General features: G+C 39.5%; 1 protein-coding gene across 8 annotated transcripts in view; it reads left to right on the top strand.

Annotated features, from left to right (window-relative positions):
* Positions 1–20,387, top strand: part of kek5 (leucine-rich repeat, immunoglobulin-like domain-containing kekkon 5 protein) — a 239,796-nt gene that overhangs the window by 94,060 nt on the left and 125,349 nt on the right. For all 8 annotated transcript variants that reach the window (XM_076690724.1, XM_076690723.1, XM_034339824.2 and 5 more), the window contains one exon: positions 2,409–2,475. The gene's annotated coding sequence lies outside the window, so the exon portion shown is untranslated. The remainder of the gene's footprint in view (positions 1–2,408; positions 2,476–20,387) is intronic.

The raw sequence follows: 20,387 nt of genomic DNA, 5'->3' as shown, positions 1-20,387 counted from the left end.
CTTCGTTTTATTGTTTCTGTTCATTGAATTTGTATTATTTGTAGGTATCGTGAGATTTTTATCTGACATCGTTAAAATACCGAAACGAAGCGATTAATGTGTAACGCGAAAGTTTCTACAGTGACCTTTTGCAAAGTCCTTTCCATATTATAAAAGCTATTGTCTCCAAGATTTGATAAGGATATCGTGATTTAGGGAAAGGGGAATATTGAGAGTGGAAAATTTGTCACGAACTCCTCGACCAGAGAAACTAATTCCCTGATTGATCACCTCTATGCCATTGAGAATCATAATCAGATAAAAGCTGAGGCGCTGCTGATCAATACTTTTTAGATCCTATGACAAAACGTAGGAAAGTTCAACCCTCTGCATTTCAACTACCTATTCGAACTAGATGAAAATTTATAGTAGGCACACTTTTTATCTTTGTTCATTTTAGAATAATTCGAAATTTACTTTTCACACTATGCTTCCCTATAAATACCACGATACTTAGGCTCTGGAACAAATCAACAAAACTAGAACCTAGATTTTCTAATAATGAAAATGTTATGTCAAAGACTGGTTTGCTATTTTCCGAGAGTTATTTAAATTGTTTTTATATATTTTGCTTCAGGCACATTTGGTAACTCAACAACGAGGTCGTAATAATCTACATATACCAAAGGTAGCTTTTGTTATATTTTATAGGAAGGAAAACATTGTTCCAGTCCAGGTGGATGCTCGCGAAGAATGTTTCCCTTGTATATAAATACGAAGCATTCTTGACCATCGAACCAAACCACGAAACGATAGATCGTCTAACAGAGAGTCAGTTTGAGTTGCTTTTTATGTTTTTTTCCTTTTGCCTGAAAGTATTCCAAACGAGATGCAACGCCACAGGCAAGAAAACATTGAAATAACTCGCGATCAGCTTATAATCTTATATCTATATATTAATTTATATCTTCGAAGCACTCGTTGATATATTAACGATTGAAAGTTCAGTGAATCGAACTTTAATGTTAAATAAATTCCAAAGGGGAATTGTGAATATTGAAATTTCGAAGAGTAGCGAAGAGTATTTTAAGAAACGCCTGGAATTTAATAAACATGTAAAGGTGTAATGGAAAGGGATACAACATAATGTTCATGTTCTTTTGCTTGCTTAAATTTTCTCTAGCTAAGTATACTCTACTCGGTAATGCTCTTTCTTAAAATTCCCTTCTGCTGTTCACCCTTAAGAAAGTACAGCCCCAAACGAATGCGCACACCAGCCGTGCATTTTAGCGTACTCACGCGTTCCCAGAAACCTAATTTCTGAACATCACAGACATACTTCCTCTTTAAAAATTCCCTTACTGCTGCTACGTTGTCTGTTCTACTTTGTACCTTTTCCTTTTTCGGACCGGCAGAAATACCGACCTCTCAAACGCTACGGTTGAAACGTTGATACGAAATTTGCAAGCTTTTTGAAGTGTATCAGTGAAAGTATAAAATATAAAACATAGTAGCTTTCAAAGTAAATCTGGTACGTCTACGTTAAAACGATGAAACTGTGTGAAATCGAAAGATTTCTCTTGCTTATTTAAAAATTCATGAAACATAATATATACTTCTTCAATTCTTTATTCAGCTCTAACATTATTCTTTTATCTTTACGGAAAAAGAGAAGAAAGTTTCTCAAAGGCAACGGAAAATACGGATTGTACCAAAGGAAAAACGTTAAAAGAGCTTTGTTTGTGAATCGCATAGTAGTTCATATTACGGTTTTGTATCATAGATATCATAGGAGAACAAAATAAAGTCTTTTCATAGCGAATCGTTTCTTTGCGTATCGTAAATATGCATAAACACTGAAATTCAATATAAAAGTCATTAAGAAGACTTTATAATAAATCCATGTACACTGAAAATATAAATTCTAATAATTCCTGCTGTCCATCTAAAATTTTCATATCCTACAAAAATCTGTCCCAATTAAATTCTAAATTGAGTCAAATAAAATTGTAAACCTATGGTAATATGAAGTAACAAATAAAACGCATTATTTTTTAATAAAAATGAAAGAAGAATATGTGGAAAGCGTAGCGAGGAAGTGAAATATGAAATTTCGAAAATTCTCTCGAATTTTTAATTTTTTTAAATTTTACTATATTAACCATTGATTCATATTCGTCGTTTGGGCACTAAATGAAATGGAAAACAGACGATAAAAATTCATGTAGGAATCCGTGTATCGAGTATCGAGTAAAAACAGGATATCGTTCGTGCAAATGATTAATTATGCAGAGCGGAAAAACGGTCTTGCGTAAACGAACCTCGTAATTACACGGTGAACTCGAACAGTTCGTGCCAATCAGCGTGTTATCGATTCCCATGCATATTTAGTTGTAAACTCTATTAATTCGATTCTTTTTTTGTTTCAGGTGTTTTCACGAGATATCGAGCGTTGTAACACACACGCTCGTCCACTTCGAAGCGATGTATCGTGAGGTGAGTTAATCATTAACACATTTACACTAATAGAGAGCGAAATACGGTTATAACTGTATTTAGACACGTTCAGTTTGTTACTGAAGTCATGAACAGAACACCAGACTTCGAAAATGTTGAATATAAAATTTACGTTAAATTTAATGAAATGACATGAAATGAAATGAAATGAAATGAAATTCGATTCGATTCAGATTTCAATTCCATCCGGAAAAAGGGAATAATTTAATGCAGAAAAGAATTGGCTGGAAGCTAATTTTTGAAATTATAATGAATAAATATTTTGATACGTTAATAGAACGCAACGAACAGTGAACACGAAAATCAAAATTGGCTGACAGAAGGAGAACCAGTTGCTGGACCACTCGCCAGCTCTTTTTGTATGGTATCGGTTCCGGAACATAATATTGTATCTCTCCAATCAACTGAATCTCTATCGAAAATTGAATCCATCATTCTGCCGGAAATAGCATTGTGCACGCGGAAACAGTTCTCATCCTTTCATTCGATAACATGAAAATCGTGTTCTTTCTTTTCTTTTTATTAGACACGTTTTTTTTTCCTCTAGCGTTTGTAAATTAGTTTGTCTCGAAGGTAGAGCGATTTTTAATCCAACGAGAAAGAATCAACAATCGAAAGGTTCGAAAACGAGGGGTGAGTTTATCCAGTGAAAAACAAAAAAAAAAGTGAAGAGAGAGGACACGGACAAAAAAGAGGAAATACAAGCATGGTACGGGAAACCAATATCATGCCAACGAAATCGATACAGGCTAAATAAATATTGTTAGGCCATCGAATTGACAATGAATTTCGTCGCACTGTACGAACGGAATGTTCATTCCAAGCGACTAGAAAATGAAAGTAAATTCTAGGTATTTGCTCTTGATCCTACGTATTATCGGGATAAATCATGTTATTGTTACACCAACAAGCTTTTGCGCTTAGGAAAATCATATGGTGAGCCAACATTTTGAGTCAAATTATGATTGATTATCAAAACGGAATAATAGAAGGTGATAACCCAAATCCTTCTGTTCTTTCTTTTTTTTTTATAAATCAGCTTAAATAGACGCGTATGTTTCGTTGTTTAAATGTTAAACGAAAGTAGTTAGCCAGGAGTGTTTTGCATAAATTCGTCGTAATTGGAAACCGAACTCACGGTTTCACGTTCAAAATCCAGTAAAAGCGACGTTTACGCGTAGAAACAACTTTTCTGATAACGTTGGCAAAGCGATTATGATTTTTGTTCTTCTTTTTTAAATAAAAATTCGCCTCGTTTGCTCTCTTGGTTTTAGTAGCGGACTGTTCTACGTGTCGTCTCGAAGTTATCGCGGCTGACACGCGACTAACGACGCTGGGTTAGCGGTTTTAATTAACGATATTAACGCATCCCGGTACGAGCCGTGTGTACTCGGAACCCAGGTACACGCTATACACGTTAATTCCATCGTTGATAACGTCGAAAAAAGCAGCTGCGCTTTTTTCCGCTTTATTTCCTGGTAACCGTGTCGCTGGTTATCTAAAATTTCCGAAATTAACCTTGAATCCTATCGAAGGCTTGTACTTTTGCGTTAGGTCAATTTATACTAATGATCGGTGTGGTCAGTTTTTAAAGATTATGACAAATTTTGACGAATGTAGAATTGTTGCATATAATTGTATTATACATAGAATGTCCTTAACAATGGTATCACGATGTACACTCCGTGCAAGGCGTTGAGGAAATACATTTACATAACACTAGCAGTTATGAGTACCCAAACTATGCATCGTAAATACTGAGTTTAGGACTGGTCCAGACAAAGCAATAATATCCAGCATCCATTGTCTGTGCTAATGTTTCAATTCTCAAGGTACACCAACCGTCTTGAAATGAATTAACCCGAGAGGTATTCCACATACACTTTATAGCATTTATCATGCAAATTTCTCTTCGAATCTGATTCCTGAAATCGACAAATTTTTATAGATAGAAATTTGTTTAATTTTTGAGAGAAGATTAATCTGTTATCGAATAAAATGGTGAGCTAGGGATAACGTTTAGGGGAAGTTTCTTTTATCGGAGATAATATACAGTTTCCCTCTAGCGAAGTTAAACGTCATTCCCTATATGTACCAATCATCCTTCGTCAGTTCGATTATCATTCGTGACATTCGATGCGATCTGCGAGCGTTTATGCGTCTGCCCGTCAGAATGGTTTCTACCTCTGATTGGCTGTAAATAATCGCCCGGTCGTCATATCGAGTCTTCGGCCATATATCATTCCGAGGACATTCAAGATATTACACTGATTCGTGGAGTATCTAGCATTCTATGCTTTCAACTTTTTAGACATATTATCTACTTTTTATTTTTAAAGAATCGAACATCCGCCTTCTAACTGCTAATATTCAAAGTCCGGTTTCTATTTATTCCTTTCATTGTATCATTAAATTAAACCATCTGCAGCTGTGACTCCGATGTTGATCGATACTTTGGGAAATAAATAATCAGATACTCGATTTTTTCCGCCGAAAAGTAGCACGCGAATTTAACAGCAAAGAGATATAATTAAACGGGTAACAAAATCGTTGCGCTCGTGTCGACAGCAAGCAAGTAGCGCGACCGGGCGTATGCATTCTGATCCCGGCCAGCCAGCACTTAGCTTCGCCTAATCCGGATGTAATTTTAAGCGAAACAGTTTCCGCGAGTTTAATAAAGCGGCTGTAGAGCGCAGTCCGCGTTGACGGTAGCAAGTGCAAATTGCATGGCTCTGCCTTCACATTCACGGCGACATCAGCGAGCCGTCGGGCTAATAATAATTCTCTGTTGCTCGCTTCGTGATTTTCTTCCACCTGTAAGAGACGCAGGAGGGTGTTAAGATAATTGAATAAATATTAGCAGAGGAAAGTAGAAATAAAATTCTCGAACTCCTATCCTATGCTGTCGCTTTAGTATCCGATGGCGCGGTTGCTATTGATTTATTCCACTTAATCTGAATTCTCCCTCCTCTCTTTCGCTCGTTTTCGAAACAGCTTCAGCGGCAATGTGTTACACGCTTCTATGGGATTTTCGCGTAGCCTCAGCACTGCGGCACATTGCCGTAGATTGCCAGCATGTATGAAAACTGCCGGTGGAAAAGGCAAAAGGTAGTAACAGGGTGGTTTTATGTATGTGCGTATGCGAGTTGCAGCCACTTGCTGAGCGGTAGCCAGGGAATAAATGGCGCGCTTTGGACGTCCTTATACCCTTCCTGCTAGCCAGAGCTTTTTCCTCCCTTTGTCACCTTAACACCGTAAAAGAGGCTCGGAACTAGGGCCGGCTTTATATCCGCGCGAAGATAAGAACGTACCGCGCGGAGATTTACATGGACAGCGTGAAATGCAAGCGTGCTGGAATGCAGGAAACCGAGCCGGAATGCTTGGCCCTTTTTGCCGGCCGGATGCAAGGGTCCGACGGTATTCCGTCGCGAGCTTGCGAGATTTATCCTCGTTAACACTCTAACGATCCGGCTGAATCTTTACGATTTCTTCTTGTTCGTCGATGTCCAATGAACTGGGAGGCCCTTTTGCTTATTTCCTCCGTGCTACTTGATGTTTACTGCTCCAAACAAAAAATTCATAAAGTTTTCAAATTGCTCATTAGCTCCAATGTAACGAACGTATTCCCAGAAAATACACAAATTTATTTTTATATTAATTTATCGTGAATTTCGAATGTTTTCCGTTCGTTGGTCTGTGTCAGCTTCAAAGGGTGAAAGGGCTTCATTCGATGGAATAATTGGCAGAAATTGCCGCGATGATAGATCGTCTCTCAAATTAGACGACTTCATTGCAAACGCTCATTAATATCAAAGAACGAGAGCGCTCTTATTTTCCACGGTGTTTCTTAGCTATTCACTCCAAGATAATTATGCTCATCTTATTCGCGTTTCCGCGCTGATAACTAATACCGAGTATTTTCAAGTGCTGCATCTCTTCTGGCTTGGTTTTCAATTGAAATTAAATTCCGTTTTAATTACACAAACGTTACTCTTGTCGCGTGTACTGTTACGCGATCGTGCAATTAATCTGCATATATTATGATACAGGTATACAAATGAAATAGAAATGTTAAATATTATTACAATCACTGTCGTGTCATTAGCATTAATACAAAATCATTCGTGTTTCGCTACGTAGGGTGTGCACGATTTATTTATTACAGGTACGTTTGATATTTCCTACTTTAGTTCCATATTAATGGATTGATCAATTTATATTAAACGAACAATTGTTTCGTCGAATATTTTTAATTTGTTGCTGTTTAACAGCAAATATTATTTATTTGGTTATGTCAGTACTATTTCCAAGTTTCGTCTTTATAATTGCCGTAATACTTTCAGTAAGTTCGAATTATTATGTTGCTAATATTTTGAAATGAATACAGTGTCGTGAGATTAACCGGAAATATTGCACGTTATTAATTGAACGCGAAACAAAATGGACCAGTGAGTTTCAGAGAAATTGTCGCATTCGAAAGGATGTTCGTCAACTTCATTAAATCGGATTGTCCACGTGTTTGCAGCCGGCTTAGATTATTTATGAAGAGAAGAGAATCGTTTGTATTTATTAGTCGTCGGCTGGCGCTTTCATTCGTGTCCGAAATTAGGAAAACAGTGGCTTCGCAATTTCCGGTCCTTGGCCAAACACGAACAGCACCCGCACACGCCTTTCGCACGGTTTCAATTTCGTGTTGGCTGTCTTACGGCTTGCGGCTTCGTATCATTTGCATACAATTATCCTAGTTCAAATTATTTTCCGCGTATGTATCTCTAATCTTTCGCGTCGTTTCTTTGTTTTCACTGTAGAAAAACAAGAATCGTTTCTGGTGTACTTTCTACCGTAAAACTCCTTTCTTCGGCGTTTCTAATGGAAAACAATGACGGGTTTTACCGTCAATTCTTATCAAATACAACGCCACGTAATTATCTTGCGCTCTAATTGAATCTTGTGAGAGAAAATAGAGACCGGGGGTAATAGGGTTTCAAAACGAAAGGATACCATAGCAGAGCACGGTATGGCGTGGCTGTATTTGCTTTAGTATTTCAATCAATTCAGTTATCTTGTACCAAGCTATTATATTATCATTTTTATATTTGAACTCCCATTTCGTATGTCAACATAGTTACCTGTATTAAACTAAGCTCTTTAACACCGAGGGCCAGTACCACATGTTTGTGATTTTGACTTAATTTTCCCTGTCATTATCCATGCTCTTTCTATCTATTGCACGTCTTCAATTTTCTATGTACTACTTTGACCTGTACTGCATTTAACGCGTTCGCATCACTGAAAATTGTAACGCACATGAATCGTAGTGTACACAAGTGATAATGACCGTCGATGACATGAATTTGCGGCTCGAAATAGGGGTCAACAGTAAAACGCATTCAGAAAATTAACAGTCTGGCCCCAGTATTCGCCGGGAAGTAACATTATTCGCCGAATAACGCTTTCGTTTCCGAGGGAACGTTACACGCACAATACAGTGCATCATTTCCCTCGAATTCGTTCGCTTTACTACCGCCTCGCATTCGCGTTTCCGGTTTTTCATTGGCCTCGACTAACACCAGCGCCGCTTTTAACGTTGAAAACGTTCGATTATTCCCGAAACGGTAATATCACGATGAGTTCGGTTCAAAAGGTTGGCGAAAAACGTACAAGGTGCGTGAAAGCGTACGTTTGATTCGCAGCTTTCCGCGTCATTATGAGATTCAAGTATTCCACGAAGCACTGTTAATTTCGTTTCCGGCCCGAAATTTCTCTTCGTCTCCCAATCAGTGTCTCTTGCAGTTTCTAGTAATTTACGTCTAAAAGTAACGAATTATTTGCGCGACGTGGAGGATAATTAACTCCCACAAGGAAGCTTCTTAGCTCGAACGTGATTGCGTTATTTAAATTTCATACAATTAGCTTCGGGACCATTTTGTAATTCAAAGTTTACGCGTCGGCACGTGCAAATGAAGTTTACGATTAAAAAAACTGAAAGGTTTAGCTTGTTTCCTGAACATCGGCTGATCTTCATTAAGGAATAACTTGTAATTTTGCGGCAGTATGCTCGCAGAGGCTTGCTCGATTCCGGAAACGATGATATTTGCAAGGTAGCCACGAGGTGGTAATTACCACGTGCTGTGCGGTCCGATCTCGTAACGCGGCTGCGCCTCCGCCGCTGTTAACCAAGCCGGAACGAAATACTTCAGAAGTTGGCTCGCCGGTTGGATTGCCGGACCGGGCCTTCTCGCTGTAGTTACATACGAAGCTGTATTACAGAACCGCTCCACCGAATGTCTGGGAAATTCTCGAAATACCTAGCAGCTGCAATGGTTAAACATCAAAGCGAGTTTCCTGTCGTCTCTTCGCTCTATCGCCGTCCTCTTACCCATCCTCTTGTTACCTTCTGACCATTTTCATCTATCCATCGAAAGCATTAACGCTTCGGATTGTTCAAATTTTTTATTATGCCCTTCATTATCATCATCAAATTTAGCTCCTTAATTAAATTATTCAGAATTCTCACAGAAAACTTTAATAATTTCCAACGAGAATTTAGGTCGTCATCATCCACCATGGATGAAATAAATATTTTGAATAGCAATTTTTCGGAGTTACTGGATACCCGTTAAGGATGATTCCCTTGACGTAGAGTTTAGAAAAGAGTCCAGGTGGACGTGGTTGAATGCCAATCACATCGAGGTGGGCACTCGTTTCCTTTGAATTCGAGGACAGGTGCAGGTGAGCGTTCGGGACAACTGAATAGAAGCAGCGATTGGTCCAGGTAAATAGTTAACATCTGTTCGATGCGGTACAGAGAGACCACTCGATTCGATCAGACAATATTTAGGTCAACATTGAAATTACTCCAAAATCAAATACGTTTCCATTGAAACTTAGAATTAGATTATAATATCGCTGCAATTTCTTATTAACACGGCTGACTTATGAGCCTGTACGACTACTGCGATATGAACGACCCACTGCAAAGTTAAAGGATTCCAAACGTTTCAATTACTCAGTACGTATTATACGATAAGGTGGGTCAATTTCAACCAGCTGAAGGAACAATAAGACAGTGGTAACTCGTTTAAACCGCGCAACGTGCGGTCAATTTGCGATCACCTGTCCGTGTAGAAAACAATCGATACGTTCGTCTGAAATTCGAGTCGCATCGGTTCGCTTGGCAGCACACCGGCATAATCTAACCTCGTTAGCACCGCCCGTTGAGTGCTTGAACGCTGTCGTCATTGTTGCACTCGATGCATCGTTAGCTTGGTCAACCTAATTCGCGACAGTTTACACTGACCATCGGCATGCGTGCAAACTGCTTCCAACGGCGTTCATCGATCTTTATTAAAAGAATCGTATTTCATCGATTTGTTACAACGAGCCTTCTTACCAGTGCTATACAAATTCTAGTTTCACAAAACGGGAAATAAGCAATGAACTTGGGATGCTTCGCACGATACAATGTAATCTTTTGTTGTATGACAGTGACGCGGATACCTGTAATATCCGCCACGTCCGGATTACTGAACCGGATAACATACACATCCACGCTTGTCTGACGCCGGATTACGAATGTACAGGGAACCTCCGTTACATTGATATTATGTACTATATAATACGTGGATGTTCAAACGTTTGAGATATCTCCCATCGTATCTTGCAAGGTTCACTTCTCGTTATACGATAAGATTCCCTTCAACGAATTCGCCTGGAACAGGCTCCTTCTTACGAAACTATTTTGCTGGTAATTTTGCTGCTGCAATGCCAAGAGTTGCAGTAGTAACTTCGCGTTGTTTGCAATATAGAATGGAAGGCTGGAATAGTTTATCAGGCGCGCTACATGACACCAGCATCAATGATTTATTAACTTTGTTGTTTCCAATCGTGTGATATATAGTCTTTCGATCGGTAGATTTGTTTTTTTCGACAGACACTGTCATGAATTTGAATTTGTCAAACGATTAGAAATAAAATTCAAGTTTTTATGGTATCTTCGGTTATCGCTAACGATAAGTATCAATGTGCCATAAATCCGATCATGATCGTTCTCTTGCATTTCTAAATTGCTCGGTTCAGAGCGAACATATGGGTTCGACGACTGGAAGGATCTCGATATTTGCCGGATATCTCTATTTATTGCGGTCCAGGGAAGTTTCTGCTGCTTCTGGCCGTAACCTGCGGTTTCCACCTTTCTCGCAATAACCCCGACGCAATATTGAGCGCCATAGCACGTACGTCCAAGCTGCCACGAGCCTGAAATCATCCTCCCCATGACACTTTGTTTCTTCGGCTGGTCTCTATTATATTGCTTTCGCGGCTGTCTTTCCATCAGCTGCTTCCCGTTGCTCCATTCTTTCTCTCGAAAATAAACGAAAACCATTCGAAGGCTGAAATAATGGACGTTTCTTCAGCGGTTTTTATTATTCGACAGTCAACAAGAGTTATTCGTTTATTTATACGAATTCAAGAAATATGAAATTCTTTGAAAAATTAATTAAAATTTCATATTTGTAAGTGGCAAAGAAAGCTGAACGATTTTCGTTGTTAAATTCCTAAGTTCGAAAATAAATTAAAACGCTCGAAGAATTGAAATAATGGGCGCCTCTTCTGCGTTTTTTCGTTAATTTTTTTATCCGTCGATTAATGAACCCAAGTTATATTGCGCCACTACAACACGCGCTGATTTTCTGCTCAGTGTAGAATTTAAATTAAAGGCGTCTTCGTAAAAAAGAACCTGAAGCTGTTGCAAGAGCGTCGAGCAAATTAACGAGCACTGCTTCGAACAAAACGTTTCGTTTCGACATGCAACGGTGGAAAATATTTTTCTCAATTTGGAAGCTGCAATTCCACGAGTGGCGTGTCTGAGACGCGTGTGGACCGCGCTGTGTCGCAATCACTTTTCCACGTCTGGCCGCGAAAAATCCATTTCGACGGTAATAAAGCTTCAGCTCTCGACAGCAGACGTTTCGTCGTCGCTAACGATCATTCCGTGCATTACATTATTCCGCTTTTATCCTTTATTCCCCGTTGGCCCCGGTACTTTCTAGCTTGCCATCTTCACGAGCCACCTACACTTTTATCCTCTAAATTCACCGATGTCCGCAATTTCGGCGAGTAATATATTTTGCCCACTTGATGATACTTTGTCAGAGACGTAAAACGTTTTTCTTTATTACATATGTTTAGAATTTTTATGTAAGAGTTTCTAAATTTGAACAAAGTTTCTAAGGAGATCAGTATTAATCTGCTTGCCCTCTTCAGTTTCCTTTCTTACAAAATTTTATACAAAGTTACGTGCAGAAATATCTCCTGCAAAAATTTCAACTAGAAGTGCGATTTTGACAGATTTATCTTTGCGGTTTTTTTAAGCAAAAAGAAGATTACGCGTCACCGTTCATCATGGCACAGTTTGATCAATCAACGTGACGTGATATATGTTGCGTTTGCGTTTTCGAAATTGGAACACCGGGGCACTCATTACCCACATATTCGTCCATGCGGTTAAAACTTCCCAAACTAACTATTCGTTTCTGAATAATCGTTGACGCTTTCAGTTGAAATTGACCACTGCATTTCCATTAGAGTAATGGTTACTGTTTTATGCGTTCACGCTTTGAATCGTTGTAAGTTTCTGAATAGAGAGCAATGGACGTTACTCGTTCTGTGTAAAGAGCTTCTTGCGAGTTAGTTAACGCTAAGTTAACGCTTTCATTTGCATTTCAACCACCGTATTGGCCATCAATTGCATCTTAACTGATGGAAGCCGCAACTCGCACGACCTCAATTAACTCGAAACCCTGGACACGCTCCTGCTTGTAGCTAAATAACATTATACGAGCAACTTGTTGGTGCTCCTCTTAACAGGCTGCGTAACGTCGTTCTAACATTACAAAAACGCTTATAATCTTTATTAAGCGTTTCTTGAGTAGTACCTTTCATCCTGACTAGATATTATTTCAATTACCAAATTCAAAGAAAATCAACTCCAATTAGTAATTTGATTTCTATTAAATTCAGCGCTGTTATTGTTCATCTAAGATCTATCGTTGGAATTTATTTTCAAGTGGGACAGGTAGAAAGAGCGTTCGTGTTCTGTTGTGTAGGTAGCGTAAATTTAGAGAATATGAATTTACTATATGCATATCGACGTGAAGACAGGAGAGGGTTGGAGCGATAGAGAGGCAGGATAAGAGAAATAGGGGAGGAAGAAGAGAGAAGCAGACAAGAGCAGTGCAAGCTCGTAAGCTCTAATCGTTGAGGCCAGGGTATTACTACGCGATTCTCGAGTATGTGCTTCCTGCGAAAGCAGCGTAATCCCGATTTCATACTGTTGCATGTTTAACCTGCGTGCAGTGTTTAACGATGCCATCGATCGGGATAACACAGTCTGTTAACGAAGAACGCTCGTGTCGCGAGGTAGAATGCAAACGATGCATATTTGGGTAAAACCGAAGGCTCGATTATCACCGTTGCAGCGATTTTCGACACTTATCGATCCTCCATTCGCAAACAACACGATACTTATTCCGTATCCTATGAATATTTTATCGAAGTTAATTAAATACCCATTAGTCCTCGATAGTGGGTAAAATTTGCTAGGTCCGTTTTCAGTTCCTATTTTATCCTCAAAAACCGTCAAATTTTAAGGAACTTTCCAAGTTGCTGTCAAATTATCCGACCGGATATTTGACACATGGATTAAAATATCACTAGAATGGAATTTTCAATGATAGTATTTGTTGCAGAGAAAATTTATCCTCCGATACCGGGAGTATTAAATATTCATAACAAAATACCAGCAACATGAATTTAATACAATCGAATAATCGAAACAGAAATAGAAAAGAAATTCTGAGTAGTGTTTATATCATATTCGGTTCTGAAGTAGCGGATGGAAAGTTTAAATTGGAAAATGAAACCATCATATTCTGAATAATTATATTTATTGCGTGTCGTGCTATATGTGTTCATTTTTCCCACGTCATTAAACTGCAATCAGTCGTGATACGATCGATTCAAATTAAACTTTCCACTTTCTGTCTAGCGTGAACGGTATGATATTAATATATTATAGAAAATATGTCTTATCTGCTATGCCATCTATCGATATCTCCTGTGGCATTCAATTCACATTTAAATTGACAGATGAAACGATGGTATTTTAAATAAATGCGATTGAACCGAGCGGCGAACGTGTTAAATAATCAATTTTTCTTCGAGTTTAGCTTGAGAAGTGTACTTCTCACGAACAGTTTGTCTCAAACACGGAACACATTGTCGCACCTCTGCCAAACAAGATTACCTGTCCCACTTACGTGACTCGGTCCGTGTTTCTTCGCGAAACGGATAACGTTTATTAGATACGACCCAAACTTCTCCCACAGGGCGTTGTGCAATTTAATAGAATATCTTTGAACGAGACAGGTAAAGGAAACGTTCGAAGGTTCGAAGGGTTTAAAAGGCGAAATAATTAATAGGTAGATGGGAGATGGGAGAGTAAACGAGTCGGTCGCTTAATGGGCACGACCCTGGTAAACCGATCGTGTCTTTCGAAGCGAATTTCAACGCGGATATTCGGCACGTTAATCTGGCTTTAAGCCAGACGCGATATTCCAATTGTAACCACACTTTCGTGCACGGTATCGAGCCGAACTAATCGAGACTTTACCTTTGATTAAGAGTAAAATTCCCCAGGAACTAATCGACCTATAATTTCATGCTGGACATTATCCTCGATTCGCAGACGATCGTATTTTTCTTTACCGTTCATCGTATGATTTATGATTCCTTTCTTGGAAACGGAGAGTCAAGATATTCTTTGGATTCATATTTCAGTTGTCACACGGCATCGTCGATGTAGAAGAGGTAGGAGATGAATCAAAGCGACAGTCAAAAGCGATTTTCGTGGATTCTATACAGATTGCAATATTTTTTCCCTACCACTTTTGTCGCAATCAATCTTGCCGTATTTTATCATTATTTTCAATTCCTTTGACCTCTTTTCCCTGTTTCTATTTCTTTGTTTAATTCCTCCTGTTTTTCATCGTCTCGTTTCTACTATTTTTTACCGTTCGTAATTCTCGGGTTATAAATTTTATTTGTATCGATAATTTGATGGAATTATTATGTAAGGAGTAAGTTTGGTACGGCAAGATTGAGCCGTTCCATTTTTACTCGTTCCCCTTTCTCGGCAGCCAAGCAAGAACGGCGTACTGTAAAATCGTCGGGCGAAACGAAGTAACAACCGTTCTGCCAGGCTACAAACTTTGATAGACGCAGAATTTTTCTCGCGTACAGAGGCCCTTCCGCGCGAACTCAATTTACGACAGCTCTATTTTATGTAATGCACCCCTTGTGCTCGCGACACCTACGCGCCAATACTCTCCGGCTTCGTAAAACGGGGAGAAAATAAACTTTTGATCGTTTCATAAAAACAGGCTAATTTTAAATGGTTCGAGAATAAAAAGTGGTACTTGGGAAGGAGTATGTGTGTACAAAGAATGAGTAAATGAGTAAAAATAGAATTTTTTTGGAAATTTTCATTCAGGATAAGTTTAGGAGAAACGTTTGACAAGCGTGTATCGTGTTTCGTAGCAGAAACGTGTAGATATTCGTGTGAGCGAAATACCAGCTTAACTCTCACTGGCATCCGTACTTCGTGGTTATTCGACGCCGTCCTAGCAACCGACTACGGAAATTGCTAACGACGGTCCTGCGGATAATCAAAATCGTGTGCGGTATATCATCGCAGCGTGTTCCTGCTTCCCACCAACCGAATCATAGTCGATTGATCTTAAAGGGATTACCACCGGCACAAAGTGATACCGTGCTGCTTAATTAACGTGAACCGTGAAATTTCTTCGGATTTCCACTTATCTGCAAATTCCCGAATTAATTAATTAGTATTGTAGTTTAAAGCGTTACTCTAATCATTTTTCGAGGATTAACTGTCCATAAAAAATCAATGTTCCCTCTAAATTCTTATTATTGATTTTTCGGAAATCTATTTTCTTCAGATCTACAAAATTCCTTTTTTCTCGCGACTGGAGAAGAAATCGATGACAAGCTCTTCGAGCAGGACGAGTTATCCACGTTGCTTTATTCAGGATGTCGACTGTGCGTTAAGTTTTCACCGCGCAGCGACGAATGACGACGTCGCATTAACGTCCCCTTTGGCTGTTCCTTCTGTAGAATCGTGAAAGTTTTAAAGCGAAGAAGATCGGCTCCGTACGTATTCTCGTTCCTATTTCACGTTTCCTTTTACGACACCTTACTGTCGGATAATCGTATTCGAGAATTCAGATGCATTGTTAACAACAGTTCCTTCAAGTACGCCCCTCTATTAGCGTATACGAGGTTTGTCCTTTATTCGAGTGACGAGTTAAATCCTCATTCCTGGTTAACAGATTCAACTGGAAGTTGCTGCTTTACGATGCTTCCCGTTGTTCCTTATGCTTCCTTCTTGACGATCCGTGTTCCCTTTCTCATCGTTTCATAGCAAAAAGACCTCAACTTCTTCGACTATTGTTCGATTTAATTGAACATTACCGAGGGTGAGAATTTTGAGAACGTCGACGATTTGACCCCGTTAATAGATTTAAATGCGCGACGATAATACTGACCCTCTGTCAGACCATTAAGAGGCTTTCGAAAGAAGTTCAACCGACTCAGATCTAATTTAGCATCATTAATTACAATTGTCGCTGTGGTCGTGGGAATGGTCAGGCTGGGCCGCACGTGACGAAAGCGCTTAGCAGACTGGTAACTTCTGTTGTTGCGAGCACAATGGCCGGGTCTTAAGTGCACCGGCCACAATGTACTTTTCAGTAGAGCTGCAACCGAAGAACGGAATAATTGGTCCTCCTGGATGTGTGCACTTAATGAAACTAATTGTTCGATAAGTGTACACGGTTCATCTGTATTTCGAATCCACTTGCGATGTGAAATAGAACAGTTATTTAGTATGTAACATAAAAATCATAAGAATCTTCAGATTTCAAGTTCGATAGAAAATGCCGATGCCACTAGTTTTTTAGAGTAAATATGTAAATTGTAGCTAAAACACGAGCCACATAAAGGCTGTGGAACAGGATATGATACATAATAAACAAAAGCGAGTCATAACGAAGCATCGTGTACCGTCGTGTCTTCTCATCGCCATCCTGTCATTAAATTCTCACGCGATGCGTTCGCCGCAATCCTCGGAGCCGATAAAATAATTTTCTTCCTACCCCGTCCCGGCCGAGTATTATGACGCAGACGGTATTAATAATTCATAAGTCGCAACAAGATAAGCCGGCACGCGTTTAGCTTAATAACCTCGATTCAATTTCCATTTGTTATTCATTGTTTCACGGAGTTGTCTTACTTTGTATGCCTCGCCAGGATCACGAGCTCGCTCGGTGTCTGCCACGTTCTGTCGCTCGTATCTTGTGTTCCCGACTCACGGGATACTCGTTTTCACCCCACAAACACACACGCGGGGGTGTGTGCACGTAGGAAAGGTAAACGTTGATTCACTCTATAGCTCACGCTTTCGAAATACTCAAAGACACGTTACACTCCTTGATATTCACACTGCCGTGCGGAAATTACGCTCGGCTCACGTTGTTTCGCTTTATTATGTTATCCTGATTGAAAGGCAAGAGTAGTTGTAACGAAGTATCGTTGATGATTGTATTATTACTTGATGAAGATAAAGCTGGATTACTTTCCAAAATTAACAAATACTTTAAAATCCAATTATCACTAGTTGTTCGAATCGGAATAAATCGCGAGCTTCGTAAAGCCGGATATGGGATTTAAAACGGAAACCCGCGTGGTTAAGTGGTATCGGCTCGGTTAAAGGCGCATGCGTGTGGATATGAAAACCGGAACGAAGGAAAGAACGCGGACTCCGCAATGACGGAAGTTGAAAGCTCGGTGGTACCCCAGCGAATGTGGGGTCGCGATCCACTGAAATTTTCAATTCACTTTACCGCTCCGGGCTCGCATAAATACACGATGGCGCGGAATGGTAAATACAGGTGGTCCGTGGATGCGTGCATACAAATTCCGCTTAGTAATTACCCGCCGTGGAAAGGCGAAGTGCAGTAACCACCTTGTCCAGTTTCCTTAGTGATTTTTTTCAAATTTCATAAGACGGAAACTTAAAATTTTTAGAATGCAATATTCTTTGACGTGGTCTATGTGCAGAAACCCTTTAACCGGGTCACACGTACGTTCTTCGTTTGTGACGCGTTTTCACGTCACTTAAGAGCAGTTTCCTTCGGGCTGCGTTCAATTATGTAAAAAATAAACAGTTGCGCTCGGTTGGTTCACCTGAAAACGCGACTACGTTATCCGTTACGAAGCGTTCGCCAGACCTGCAGCGTGATTAAACTGTGCTCCCGGTGTTTTGGCAGATTTTCAAGCGGTCGCGCAGCACGCTTGTCAGTCGGCGCCAACTTTATCCGAATGAAAGAAGCAACTTGCTCTCGCGTTTGCAACACTTCGGGCTTGATTCACGCGAACGGGTATCGCCCGCACGTTCGTATGCGCGGGCGTTTGCCACGCGACTAGATGGAACAAAGGTTCGTGGGTGTCAATTTTTTGTTTCACTTGATCGCCCGCAAACACCTCACAGGCAGACTCGCAACCGATCCAGACTTAAAAATGAAAATGACTATCAATTTTTCCCTTTTTCTTCTTAATCTTATTTAAATTTTGCAAATTGTTCGAAATTCCTAGGGTCACGCTTCTCTTCTTTCATTTCACGTCTTCTGATGTTCCATCGAAATCGGGACCTACATTTGCAGAAATGACAGAGATTAATATCTCCGTAGATTGAAGCGTTAAATCACCTTAATATCGTTTCTCCTGGAAAAGCAGTGATTCCGAAAAACTCGGCAGGAAAGAAAAGAGAAATTGCCGCTATTCAATTCTGGATAAACGAACCGGTGGATGGGAAATTTGATGGAGTTTAATATCAGTAATACAGAGGAGGAGGTAGAATCTTATCAGTTTGTACATCGCACGATACGTGTTTCGCGAACATGATGTCGACGTGATAGAAAATTTTACAAATACCATATTCGTTCGAAGCTACATATTATGTTAGAGTACGTACAGCGATGCGCCTCGGGCTGCAACGAATTCAGTTCTGTACAGCAACGCGTATTTCCTGTATAATTAAATCCGTGCATCGGATTTCGATGGCTCGAGTTAAGAATCGATCCAACCCGCGGACATTTTATGTCTGTTTGTCGTACGACCAGGTAAACACCGTTGTAACTCGCAAACAGGTAATACGGGAACGTAAATCACTGGTCGACGATTGCTAAAGCTCGCGATAGAGCAGCGAACTTCTTTCATTAACCCGTTGAATTTTGATAAAAATTTATAAACGTTGATATGATAGTAATATTCATTTTCGTGTTTAGTCGAAAATTATAGAAGGAAATTTATATAAATCATACAAACTCACGCAATCATCGTTACAATTTTAAATAAGCATGTTTTGTAGTATCTTTGGGAAACAATGAAATACATGCGATTGTTTGAGCAAGTACGCGAGGGAACTTGTTGATGATTTGCATCTCGAAAATTAGTTGGTCGAGACGTAGGAAAATTTATGACTCCCATTATGGTTTTGTGCCGGGACGATAGAATATCGGTGTTGCCGCGAGCATTTTTTCATTTACCTTCAATTTCATTATTTCGCGCTGCTTTTAATTACAAATTTCTGAATTCGTTAATTAACAGGCTTTCCCGGTGCAACTGTATTATATTAGCCGAACATTATTATTAATACGATCCGAGAAGTTCCAAAGGGAAACTTCTGAAAAATTATTTTCCATTTGCATGCCATTGTTCCGTGCATACCTATTAAAAATTTAACCACGAAGGGAAACAACGTATCATGCTTGGATAAAAATGAACTCAACGCAGATAGTTTAGTCAACCTTAGTAATTAATATTTAAATTATTTTCATATAATTATAGTCATAAAACTATTAATTATTTAATATTCGCTTTAAAGTTGTCAATCATCCAAATCTTTCGCCATATTTCGTCTTTACACACGATTCAACCAGTTTGAAATCTTCGATTACCTACTATTTGCTTTGGTTCAATGTGATTCGGGTTTATCCGTTTCGGAAGATGTATCACCATTTTCAATTCGCATAACGTACACACAGATCGCGTAGCAGGAAAACTGTTTTCGATCAAGCGGATAAACACGGTGGATCCATATCCATCCGTCGTCGCATTCGTATGTGCTCGCGGAAGCGTGTACGGGCGTAGCAAGGATCAAGTACCATTTTCTCAAGATTTAGACTAACAGCGGCAGCAAGTGTCGCTTTCTTCGCGAGTTGAACGAACAATGTGTACGCTACGAGCACGTAAACAGAGGAGGGAAAAGGATCGTGAGAATTTTCTTCAACATCCCCGTCTCAATTTACGCCGTTTAAAGCTACTGGCACCGTTAACCATTCGCTCACGCCGGTCAGTAATTTACGCGAATTGAGTAATTCTAAACGTCGCCAGGAATTTCACGTTCCTCGTCTTTTTCTTAGAGGAAAATTCCATGTATGAACCCGTTTTTTCTCTGAATTTCCCTCTTGCAGACGATCTTCTGAACGATCAGTTAACTTGGAAGAAGCGAATTAAGGTTTTGCAAATTTCTGACAAAACTTTTTAGAAATTAGTAATTTTACAGAATATATCGTATAATCTTTCAGTTTACAAGAGAAACAATTAATACTGTCGATCCGACGAGGAAAAGAGCAACGAGAGAAAAAGAATAACACGACTACGAGACATTCGCGATACGAAAGAGAATCTTTGGAAAAGTTTGCGAAAAACTTAGCCAGATAAGCTGCAGGCTAGAAGAAGAACTAGGAGGA

The sequence above is a fragment of the Osmia lignaria genome, chromosome 10, assembly GCF_051020975.1.
Source record: "Osmia lignaria lignaria isolate PbOS001 chromosome 10, iyOsmLign1, whole genome shotgun sequence".
Taxonomy (NCBI): Eukaryota; Metazoa; Arthropoda; class Insecta; order Hymenoptera; family Megachilidae; genus Osmia; species Osmia lignaria.
The sequence above is the reverse complement of the archived record's forward strand: the minus strand, read 5'-3'. Positions and strand labels throughout refer to the sequence as shown.